The sequence below is a fragment of the Pleurodeles waltl genome, chromosome 3_1, assembly GCF_031143425.1.
Source record: "Pleurodeles waltl isolate 20211129_DDA chromosome 3_1, aPleWal1.hap1.20221129, whole genome shotgun sequence".
Classification (NCBI taxonomy): Eukaryota; Metazoa; Chordata; class Amphibia; order Caudata; family Salamandridae; genus Pleurodeles; species Pleurodeles waltl.
The window spans coordinates 862000176-862011696 of record NC_090440.1 but is presented as its reverse complement, the minus strand read 5'-3'; positions in this window follow the sequence as shown (position 1 = coordinate 862011696).

Genomic DNA, 11521 nt, shown 5'->3' with positions numbered 1-11521 from the left:
TGTGTTGTGTGAAAGGGAGATATCAGAAATGTGCCATATTTACAAATACATGTCACATTTCTGCTTCGACTTCTTGTGCCGGTGCTCTGAGTGCTTCCTAGTGCCAACACAGGCACCCATGGGGAATGGGTGCCTGTGTTACAGCTAGGATTGTATTTGTGGAGGAAGAGGCACATTCCGGAACAAAAACAAACCTAAAAGGCATTTTTCTTTTTCGATATGTGATGAAAAATGTATCACATAGAAAAAGCAAATAAGGTAGAGAAATAAATACACTTCTGTTATGTCTTGGACTGGGAGGTGTGTTTTTGACACATTCCCAGGTTTACAACTCTTTGTAAATTTGGAAACGGCCAAAATCCATAGGTAGATGTGAGAGAACGCCCAAAATATAATGCAAGGCAGTTAATGTTCTGCTTTGTGTCACCTTAAATTTACTTAACCACACAAGGTGGCCTTACGTGGCTCAGTAAATCCTAGGTAAGGGCTTTGGTTGCCTTACGTGATTCAAGGGCAACACAAGTCGTTAGGAAATCCTAGAATTGTGAGGGGGGCAGAGGGTATTTCAGTGCTTACAATGCATTGTCACAAAATCACCATAACCATTTTCTCAAACCACTTAAATCCTTGGAGACCTGCTCATTCATATGATATAGTTAGTCTAGTTGCAGATATGATAAATTAAAGCAGAAACTGCAATGTGAAATTAAAGACATCAAATACAATAAGAAATGTGTTGCACAAAAAATTTAGAATGAGTTTAATCAAAATCAGATTAAAAAACATGATAAGGCTTAGGTGTAGATAAATGCTGAAATATTTTTTTTCCCTGTAATGACAATTAGTCTGCGAAAAATAAACATGTTTGTGTACATATCTCCTTTCTGCTCCTTGCTGTCTGAGGAAAAAAGGTCAGAAGAATAAAAAGTCAGTTGTCATTTGCACAGCTTTGTTAAACTGCAGCTGTAATAATGCTCCATGACCTGCCATTTCCCATGGCCACTGCCTCTAGCAGCAAATATTGTAAAATCACAGCTCAACTATAATGATTCATTACAGTTCAGCAATTATCCATTTCATGGGTGTCATAAGTCGCATATTATAAGAAAACTAGAAACCATATTTTATACAATGGTAGGCTCCCAAGTGTTATAACACAATATTGTCTAACATAGCATAATAGCGAGAGCAAAGTACAACAGTGCGAAAGGCACACCGTGCATTAATAGGGCATAATTCAATATTGAATCACACTACACATATCATGCATTGCATTAACATAGCACACGTTGCACAGCGAATCAAATAGAGAACATTGCACTACTTAACACAATATTACATAACTTAGCAAGCGATAGTAAACAACTTCGTACTAAAGGGCCTTTCCTAATGCACTCAAACATGGCCAAGCTATTAAAAAGTGACCTTGGCTGACCCTTAGAGAACGCCATGGTCTTCCCAGTTCTTAGCAAAGCTACTGAGCATGGGTGAGCTGTCATATTCCACCTTTGGTATCTACTGCAGAGCAGGAGCTGCAACCCAGTGCCTTCTACAAGTGTAGATGCTCCTACCTAAAGAGACATTTTAAGGCACGATCAAAGTAGGTAATTGTCCAGGCTCCCTCTTTCCAGAGTTCCCCCAGTTTAATGGCTCGGGATTGTAAAAGACTCTGCCTCTCTGTCTCTGTCTCTTTCTCTGCCTTACTCCCTCTCTTGCTTTCTTCCTCCTTCTCTTTATCTCTCTCTCCTTTGTCTCTTTCTCTGTTTCGACATCTCTCTACCTACCTTCACCTGTGTCACAATTTTCTACCTTTCTATACCTCATTTATCAATTGCTCTATCAACACTCTCTCCCTAAAATGCTCAACTTCTTTAACTCTCTCAATTTCTCTAGCAACCTCCTTGTAACATACTCTTACTCTTGCTGTCTTCTGTGCCTCTTTATTTACCCCTCCCTTCTCTTGACACCTCACATGTCTCTACTTTATCTCTCCCTACCTCTATATTGTTAGTTCTTATCTTTCCATATCTCACAAATCAGTAAATCCCCATATTTTTCTCTCTCTCTTTCTCTCTCTCTCTCTCTCTCTCTCTCTCTCTCTCTCTCTCTCTCTCTCTCTCTCTCTCTCACCTCACCACTCATGAGGGATTTATTTATCTGAAAATGAGTAATAACTGTAAAATTGTCTAAACAGGGAGCCTCAAAATGTGCATTGCCTGGGGCCCCATAAATCCTTAAGCAGACATTGCCTACCTGTCCTACTTCCGTGGTTCATAATGCAGTGCCCTGCACATCCATAGGCCTGGTACCACAGCACTCAGTTGGCTCCTGTATGTTCTGGAAACTGAAATCAGTTTGGATAACTCAAAATTCCACTGAAAGTGCCAACAAACTCAATTCTTTCTTCCGTGCTTGGGATACTTCTGTTATGACTTTAGCATCATTGTACATTGTTTTGGCCAATGACACTACAAACAGTACCTACTCACTAAACAGCCATCACCAGAACTTCTGCCTCACTGCTATCGAGTGTGGATGTACGACCTTAAACAAAAAACACCTCTGCAATTTGGTCCTCTATCCCTCAGAAGGAAGATTAAAACATGACAATGGCATATAGTGGTGGGTCTCACATAGAAGCACAACTGGACAAGATTGAGCAATCCTTCAGTTGCGAATAGCATCCATGAAGACAGGAACGGTTCTCACAAAGATTTCATTACTTCATGATCATAAGCCAAACCCACAGACAACTCACACTCTCGCTCCCCAGTGTTCTCCTCACCACTTGCCAATTGTTATCCCTAGAACTCTGGGGCCGTCTCACTGACCTCAACCTTTGCTGTATTAAATACATTATACTCGCTCTGTGTGCAAGGCATTGTTCTTGCACTGACAGCGAGACACTACATATATCTCCTTCCCTTTACAAAGCATAAATAGTGCAAATGTGCTGCCTGTAGGAAATAAATTGTGCACATTTGTTTACAATGTGTGATATGGTTCCACCTAATTAATACTTAACAGGGCTAATACTATATGTTGCTATAACAGATTAACAGAAACTGAATTAAACTAAAGTTACTGGATAAAAGAAAACAATTTAAACAGAACAGGGAATAAAAATGATCTATGCTTCTATGTTATATGAATAACTCATATGTCTACTCTGTATCTCAGAGTTATTCTGGTGCATCTTCTATGAAATCCTGTTGCATATTAAAACTTTGCTCTGACGTACTCAATTCTTCAGTAACACATTTCGTAACGTGACAATCTGAAGAAAACATTCAGTATTGACTATTTTATCCATATTTCACCAGTGGCACCCATTAACCCTGACAACACTCCCACAAACTTCATCAATTTTTACAGGATCAGAATATTTTGGATCTCCTTTTTTTACATATGACATTTGTTTTATACGTACAACATCACCAACTCTAAACTGTTTCTCAATTTTCCTTTTTTTTAGGTCATACGAGTCATTTTGTTTCACTTGTGCATTTTCAACATTGATCTTGACTCTATGGTCCAAATCCTTTAACGATGGACTGAATCTAAGCCACTTTGACATCCAAGCTGACCTAAACTCAGAAGATGTTTTCCTTGCTCACATCAATTTAAATGGTTATAAACGTGCCGTTGAGTAGGGTGTTGACCGGTAAAACCACAGCATTGGTTTAATGGCTGCTGGCATACCACATTTATGTTTGATATCCCAACTCATGCATTCCCCCAGTACTCTGTTAAAACATTCAACCAGACCATTGGTCTGAGGGTGATAGAGTGATCCTTTCAAATACGTAATCACACTTTCCTGAAGAAATGTTTCCACTTCTTTAGAAACAAACTGTACACCTTTGTCCGAAACCATTTATTCAGGAAAGTTACATAAGAACAGTGTTAATCCTCCAGGCAGACCTATAGTATCTGCCATAGGTTCACTGTTAGAAAACACTTCCAGATATATAGATTACTTTTTGAGACGTTTGTAGAGAGCCTCCCATCATATATAAAGGATACAACCCAGTTTTTGAAAATGATTGATGGCAGCCATTGGGAAGATGATTATCTTCTCATGACTATGGATGTCACTAGTTTATATAAGTGCATCCAACATGATCTAGGATTGATGTCCATTAGACATTTGTTAAGAGCAAAATCACTTTCTTATTTGATGCATACAGAGATGATCTGTGATATGATTAGTTATTGTCTCAATAACAACTTTTTCCTATTTGATGACACGCTGTACAGACAGATCCAGGGTACAGTGATGGGGACATGTTTCACACCCAGTTTTGCGAACTTGGTTATGGGGTGGTGGAAAGAACAGATATTCACCAATATACCAGAGTATGATGAAAATGTTGTTTTATGGCGTCGACACATTGACAACATTTTTGTGATATGGAAGGGAGATGAGAAGTCAGCAATGAACTTTGTGGCTACTTTGAATAGGAACAACTATAATTTGCACTTGAGTGAACAGCATAGTGAGAAACAAATTCAATTCTTGGATGTAGAAGTGTTGGTCCATGGGGAATCGGTGAGGACCAAATTACACAGAAAAACCACAGCTGGAAACAGCTTGTTAAATGCATATAGGGCACATCCACCAAAGCTCATTGCTAGTATTCCTTTTGGTGAATTTTTGAGAGCCCGTAGGATTTGCAGTACATGGGAAGATTACCAGGAAGAAAGCGAAAGGATGTGCAGGAGATTTTATGAGAGAGGATATAACAGTAAGGTCATCCTACAAGCTAAAAGAAAGGCAGATAATATAGAGAGGAATGTCTTTCTGTACCCCAAGTCAAAACCAGATAGTGTAGAGCAAAATGTTAGATTTATCACAACATTTTCTAATCAATCGCAGACTGTCAGACAAGTTTTGAATAAGAGTTGGCATATATTACATACAGATTCCATTTTAAGTAATACCATAACTGACATGCCTTTGGTTACCTTTCGGAAGAATAGATCATTACGGGCTGATTTAAGTCACAATATGGTCACAAGTGGTCTTGAGAGTGCACCGACAACAAAAAATCCTGTAGGGTTCTTTTGTTGTAAACAATGCAAAGCTTGAAGATACAGTGATAATTGTTTTCAAGTAATTGGTGACAATGGACATTTGACGTATCAAATTAGGGGTCATTACAATTGCAATACAGACTTTTGCATATATTGTTTGATATGCCCGTGCTAGAAATTGTATGTGGGTAGTACAATACACAGAGCAAGGAAAAGGGTTCTGGAGCACATTAGAGCCATTCGTAATCATGATCGCAATTACCCGGTAGCAAGACATTTCCATGAGAAACACAATGGGGATGAGCGGCTGCTAAATTTCGCGGTCATTTACCAGATTAAGCCTACTGCACGGGGTGGAGATAGAGAAAGAAAAATGAGGATCTTGGAATCCAGGATGATAATCAGGCTCAACACCCTCAGCCCCGTGGGCCTCAATTCCAGTGAGGAAATGAATGTACATTTGGGATAAAAATGAGGTGTTGGTAATATTTTGTATTTTGTACTTAGTATTTGTTCAAGATTTTATACATTGGATATTTATATATGTTTATTTGTGGGTCTGGGGCAGCACACATGTTAACATGGAATATGGGTAGCACAGTATAAGGTTGTGTCTGTTTAGTAATATTTGTCTAGGCATCACAGATTCATAAAATTAGGTGTTGTTATTTGGTGATTAAGTCAGTAGTTATAGTGTGAAGATTTGCTTGAAATCATTTTACCATATTTTACATCATGGGTAGAGTGTTATAAATTCAACTAATTGCATTGTCAAATACTAAGAGAAATAGTATTATAATATTGTTTAGATATTGTTTACATACAAGCGACACATACTACAAGATATATACTTGGACGTTCAAATATGGCGCCCATGGTATCTGTGGATTGCCAGGTATTGTGTTGTGTAGTCCTTTGTTTGTGTCAATCGTTTGGTAAGGGCATTTAATATGTGTAGTGAAGCACCAGTCTGTACGTGAACAAGGCTACGGCTGAAACGCGTTGTATGTGAGGAGACATTTTGTATTTAAATATATAATCTTTTTGGACTTCATTTTGTGTTCGAGCATTCTTCGAAATAATTGTTGGAGAAAGTTTGGAATGTTTGTGGTGTGCCAGATCCACGCTTGGACCGCCACCGTTACTGCAGCCTCGGGTGTCTGGTATTCATTAGCTATTGACTATTTTTTCTGAGGCTTCTGCATGTTTATTTTCCCTCGTTCGAGATGTAACATCATGAGGATTTTGGGGTCGGACTGTGGAGTTTAAATGCAGGAGTGTTGTTCTCCGTTTATGAACTTACACAAGATTGATTTATGATCGTGGTCGGCATTCTTGCCTTTGCCGAAGGAAGGACTGAATGAGCTCAGCATAATATTCTTTTTACCCGTGCTGAGTGTGAAACATTAATAGCACGCAGCTTTATGGGTTGGATTATGGAATCTCGGATCAGTGCCGTTTGCCGTTCATGAAGTCACATTAAACCAAGTTAAATTGATTTACGACTACGGCCGGCACTTTTTGATTTGCATGCAGCAGGATTAAACGGGTTTATCAGCTTTCCGTCTTTCCCGTGCTGAATGCGAATCAGGATTGGAGTGCTGAAGCGTTCGGAAGACGACTTGTTTATATTTTATGAACTTCGACTTTAAAGCAAGGTGTTTGCGATTATAGGCAAGTGGAAACATCAATGTGTAAGTACTGCATTTTGAGTGATAAGCGATTGTTGTGAATGAACTCAATTGAGCAAAGCTGCAAATATCTGTACCACACCTGGATGGAAGGACAGCAATCACTGCACTGCAAGTTATTTAATCTTCCAGGATTGTCACCCATTGAAATGGGACCATTAGTGATTATACCCTTTAAGTGGAATTTTGTCAATGTGTGGAATCAGCATTTAAATGTGTGGAAGAATATTGTCATCGACAGTTTCTCTATAGTATGATAGACGGATATGTGGCTTAGATATTTTGGAGAGCAACACCCTGCACTAAGTGTATGAACTAAGTATATAAAGATTGGAGTGATATTGTCCATTAGGGGGCAATATACTAACTCCACAGCCTGTGTTAAAGTACCCGTGCAAATGATAGTCCTTATGAAAAATGATTGAGGGAAAACATGTGGAGGTGGAGTGGGCCTTAGATTTACAGTGCCCACATTTGGTGGTCCATCAATATTAGTAATATAATATCAAAATGTCCTCATCTTTGGAAGTTTGTCATAAAGAGAAATCCAGCAAACTCTTTTTCACCCATATGGTAGACACTAAGGGAGGAATTGAAGGACATACGAATGTTGGTTCAGAACTCAAGTTGCAACTATTGTATGAGAAGTTGGAGAAATTATCCAGAAAAGAGCTCTCGAAATGGTGGGAGATTGAATCTCTACAAAGGTACATCGATGTGGAAAGAGTGCTCAAGGGTCTGAGAATTTATACTATACCTACTTCTGAAGATCCGGATCCAGATATGCTAGAGGAATGGGCTGAGAATTCCAAAGTCAGGTCAATTAACACGAGGAAACTCCTGATTAAATATGCATCCAAAGATAGGAAAAAGGTTATGGATGAAATTGAGAAAGTGTCTATGGAGATCTCATCTCTGACATCGGAAGAGACTTTGGAAGAATTCAAAAACAAATTGGAGAAAAAATTGAGTAGATTTGAAGAAGACATTATGGCCCTCATTACGACCCTGGCGGTATAGAACCGCCAGGGCCGCGGCACGCGGGAGCACCGCCGACAGGCTGGCGGTGCCCCGCAGGGCATTCTGACCGCGGCGGTAACGCCGCGGTCAGAACAGGAAAACTGGCGGTCTCCCGCCAGTTTCCCGTGGCCCGTTTGAATCCTCCAAGGCGGCGCAGCTTGCTGCGCCGCCGAGGGGATTCTGACAAGCCATACCGCCATCCTGTTCCTGGCGGTTCGGCCGCCAGGAACAGGATGTCGGTATGGCTTGTCGTGGGGCCCCTGGGGGCCCCTGCAGTGCCCATGCCAATGGCATGGGCACTGCAGGGGCCCCCGTAAGAGGGCCCCACTTTGTATTTCACTGTCTGCATTGCAGACAGTGAAATACGCGACGGGTGCCACTGCAACCGTCGCACCTTCCCACTCCGCCGGCTCGATTCCGAGCCGGCGTCCTCGTGGGAAGGTTGTTTCCCGCTGGGCTGGCGGGCGGCCTTAAGGCGGCCGCCCGCCCGCCCAGCGGGAAACTCAGAATGCCGGCCGCGGTCTTCAGACCGCGGTGCGGTATTCCTGCGGCGCAACTTTGGCGGGCGGCCGCCGCCGCCCGTCAAAGTTGTAATGAGGGCGTATGTCTAAAAAACAACGTAAATTCATCCGTGATTTTAAGGATTATCAATCAGGCAGGATCCTTACGTTCCATCGCAAATATGACTATATGTATGTGGAGAATGACAAAGAATTAGCGGTTGAGAAGAATCGTGGTGAACTCACGTCAGAGGTGGAAGAGAGTGACGTGTCGGATGGCAATCAGTCAGATGTATCGGATTCCCTTTTAGACAAAGGATCTGGACTGGATAAGAGTTTAAACAGGTCTAATTTTTTGAAGTAATTTCGCCTTCTAAATCAAGGGAGGACAGACCAAAGAAAAGAAATATTTCCCCAAAGAGGCAGGGGTCGGGGAACAAGAGGCAGAGGAAGAGGAACCGGGCAGCCAAGATACGAGCAAGGAAAAGAAGAGTTCAGACAAACAGGGGTTACAACAAGAGCTCGCAAAGGGACATGAAGATGGTGGTCAATTTGTCTTCAAGAATATTAACTGAACAAGAATTGAGCCTTTTAGCGTTGGGTTTGTCATTCTGCCCTAGGAATGATTTTGACTATGTAAAGACCAGAATTTATCTTTTTCATTTGGAAGGAAATTTAAGTTAAGAAAATTGTATCATACGAGGGTTACGCAAGAAGTACATGAGGTAGGTGAACAACCTGTCAGTACATTGAACATCTCTGATGTAGAAGTATTGCATACACTATCCTTGCTGCATGATAGAGTTACAGCTCATGATGATCCAATATTGAATTTGGTAGATGTAGGTACTGAATTGGATAGTCCCTGCCCTACCACTTTCAAACCCAAACTAGTCTTTTTACCTGCTATTCAGTGTGAAGCTATTGATGTATTTGAAAGGGATGTCATTAAACAACTGAAGAAGATCAGATACCAATTTAACAATAGTAAACAATATAATTTGACGGATTTGCAGAGGAAAACATTACAAGGGTTAAAGGATGATCAGAGTATTGTAATCAGACAATCAGATAAAGGAGGCAACGTTGTTGTCTTAGATAAAGAGGCTTATTTAGGAGAAGGATGGAGGCAAGTGAATGATTGTACATGCTATACACCAGTGAAATTAACTGATGTGAAAGCATCCAACAGCAGGTATTCTGATATGTTGAATGACTGGTGGGATAGAGGCCTGTTAAATTGGGAGGAATTCCAATTTTTTTAAATGTGACTCTCCTGTGATACCCATACTATATCTCCTACCAAAGTTACATAAGAACAGTGTTAATCCTCCAGGCAGACCTATCGTATCTGCCATAGGTTCACTGTTAGGAAACACTTCCAGATATATAGATTACTTTTTTAGACCGTTTGTAGAGAGCCTCTCATCATATATAAAGGATACAACCCAGTTTTTGAACATGATTAATGGCATCTAATGGGAAGATGATTATCTTCTCTTGACTATGGATGTCACTAGTTTATATACGTGCATCCAACAGGATCTAGGATTGATGTCCATTAGACATTTTTTAAGAGCAAGATCACTTTCTTATTTGATGCATACAGAGATGATCTGTGATATGATTAGTTATTGTCTCAATAACAACTTTTTTCTATTTGATGACAAGCTGTACAGACAGATCCAGGGTACAGCGATGGGGACATGTTTCGCACCCAGCTATGTGAACTTGGTTATGGGGTGGTGGGAAGAACAGATATCCACCAATATACCAGAGTATGATGAAAATGTTGTTTTATGATGTCGATACATTGACGACATTTTTGTGCTATGGAAAGGAGATGAGAAGTCAGCAATGAACTTTGTGGCTACTTTGAATAGGATAATTTGCACTTGAGTGAACAGCATAGTGAGAAACAAATTCAATTCTTGGATGTAGAAGTGTTGGTCCATGGGGAATCGGTGAGGACCAAATTACACAGAAAAACTACAGCTGGGAACAGCTTGTTAAATGCATATAGTGCACATCCACCAAAGCTCATTGCTAGTATTCCTTTTGGCGAATTTTTGAGAGCCCGTAGGATTGCAGTACATGGGTAGATTACCAGGAAGAAAGCGAAAGGATGTGCAGGAGATTTTATGAGAGAGGATATAACAGTAAGGTCATCCTACAAGCTAAACGAAAGGCAGATAATATAGAGAGGAATGTCTTGCTGTACCCCAAGTCAAAACCAGATAGTGTCAAGCAAAATGTTAGATTTATCACAACATTTTCTAATCAATCGCAGACTATCAGACACATTTTGAGTAAGAGTTGGCATATATTACATACAGATTCCATTTTAAGTAATACCATAACTGACATGCCTTTGGTTACCTTTCGGAAGAATAGATCATTACGGGCTGATATAAGTCAAAATATGGTCACAAGTGGTCTTGAGAGTGCACCGACAACAAAAAATCCTGTAGGGTTCTTTTGTTGTAAACAATGCAAAGCTTGCAGATACAGTGATAATTGTTTTCAAGTAATTGGTGACAATGGACATTTGACGTATCAAATTAGAGGTCATTACAATTGCAATACAGACTTTTGCATATATTGTTTGAGATGCCCGTGCAAGAAATTGTATGTGGGTAGTACAATACATAGAGCAAGGAAAAGGGTTCTGGAGCACATTAGAGCCATTCTGAATCACGATCGCAATTAACTGGTAGCAAGACATTTCCATGAGAAACACAATGGGGATGAGCGGCTGCTAAGTTTCGCGGTCATTGACCAGATTAAGCTTACTGCACGGGGTGGAGCTAGAGAAAGAAAAATGAGGATCTTGGAATCCAGGATGATAATCAGGCTCAACACCCTGAGCCCTGTGGGCCTCAATTCCAGTGAGGAAATGAATGTACATTTGGGATAAAAATGAGGCGCTGGTAATATTTTGTATTTTGTACTTAGTATTTGTTCAAGATTTTATACATTGGGTATTTATTTATGTTTATTTGGGGGTCTGGGGCAGCACACATGTTAACATGGAATATGGGTAGCACAGTATAAGGTTGTGTCTGTTTAGTAATATTTGTATAGGCATCAAAGATTCATAAATGTAGGTGTTGTTATTTGGCGATTAAGTCAGTAGTTATAGTGTGAAGATTTGCTTGAAATCATTTTACCCTGTTTTATATCATGGGTAGAGTGTTATAAATTCAACTAATTGCATTGTCAAATACTAAGAGAAATAGTATTATGATATTGTTTAGATATTGTTTACATACG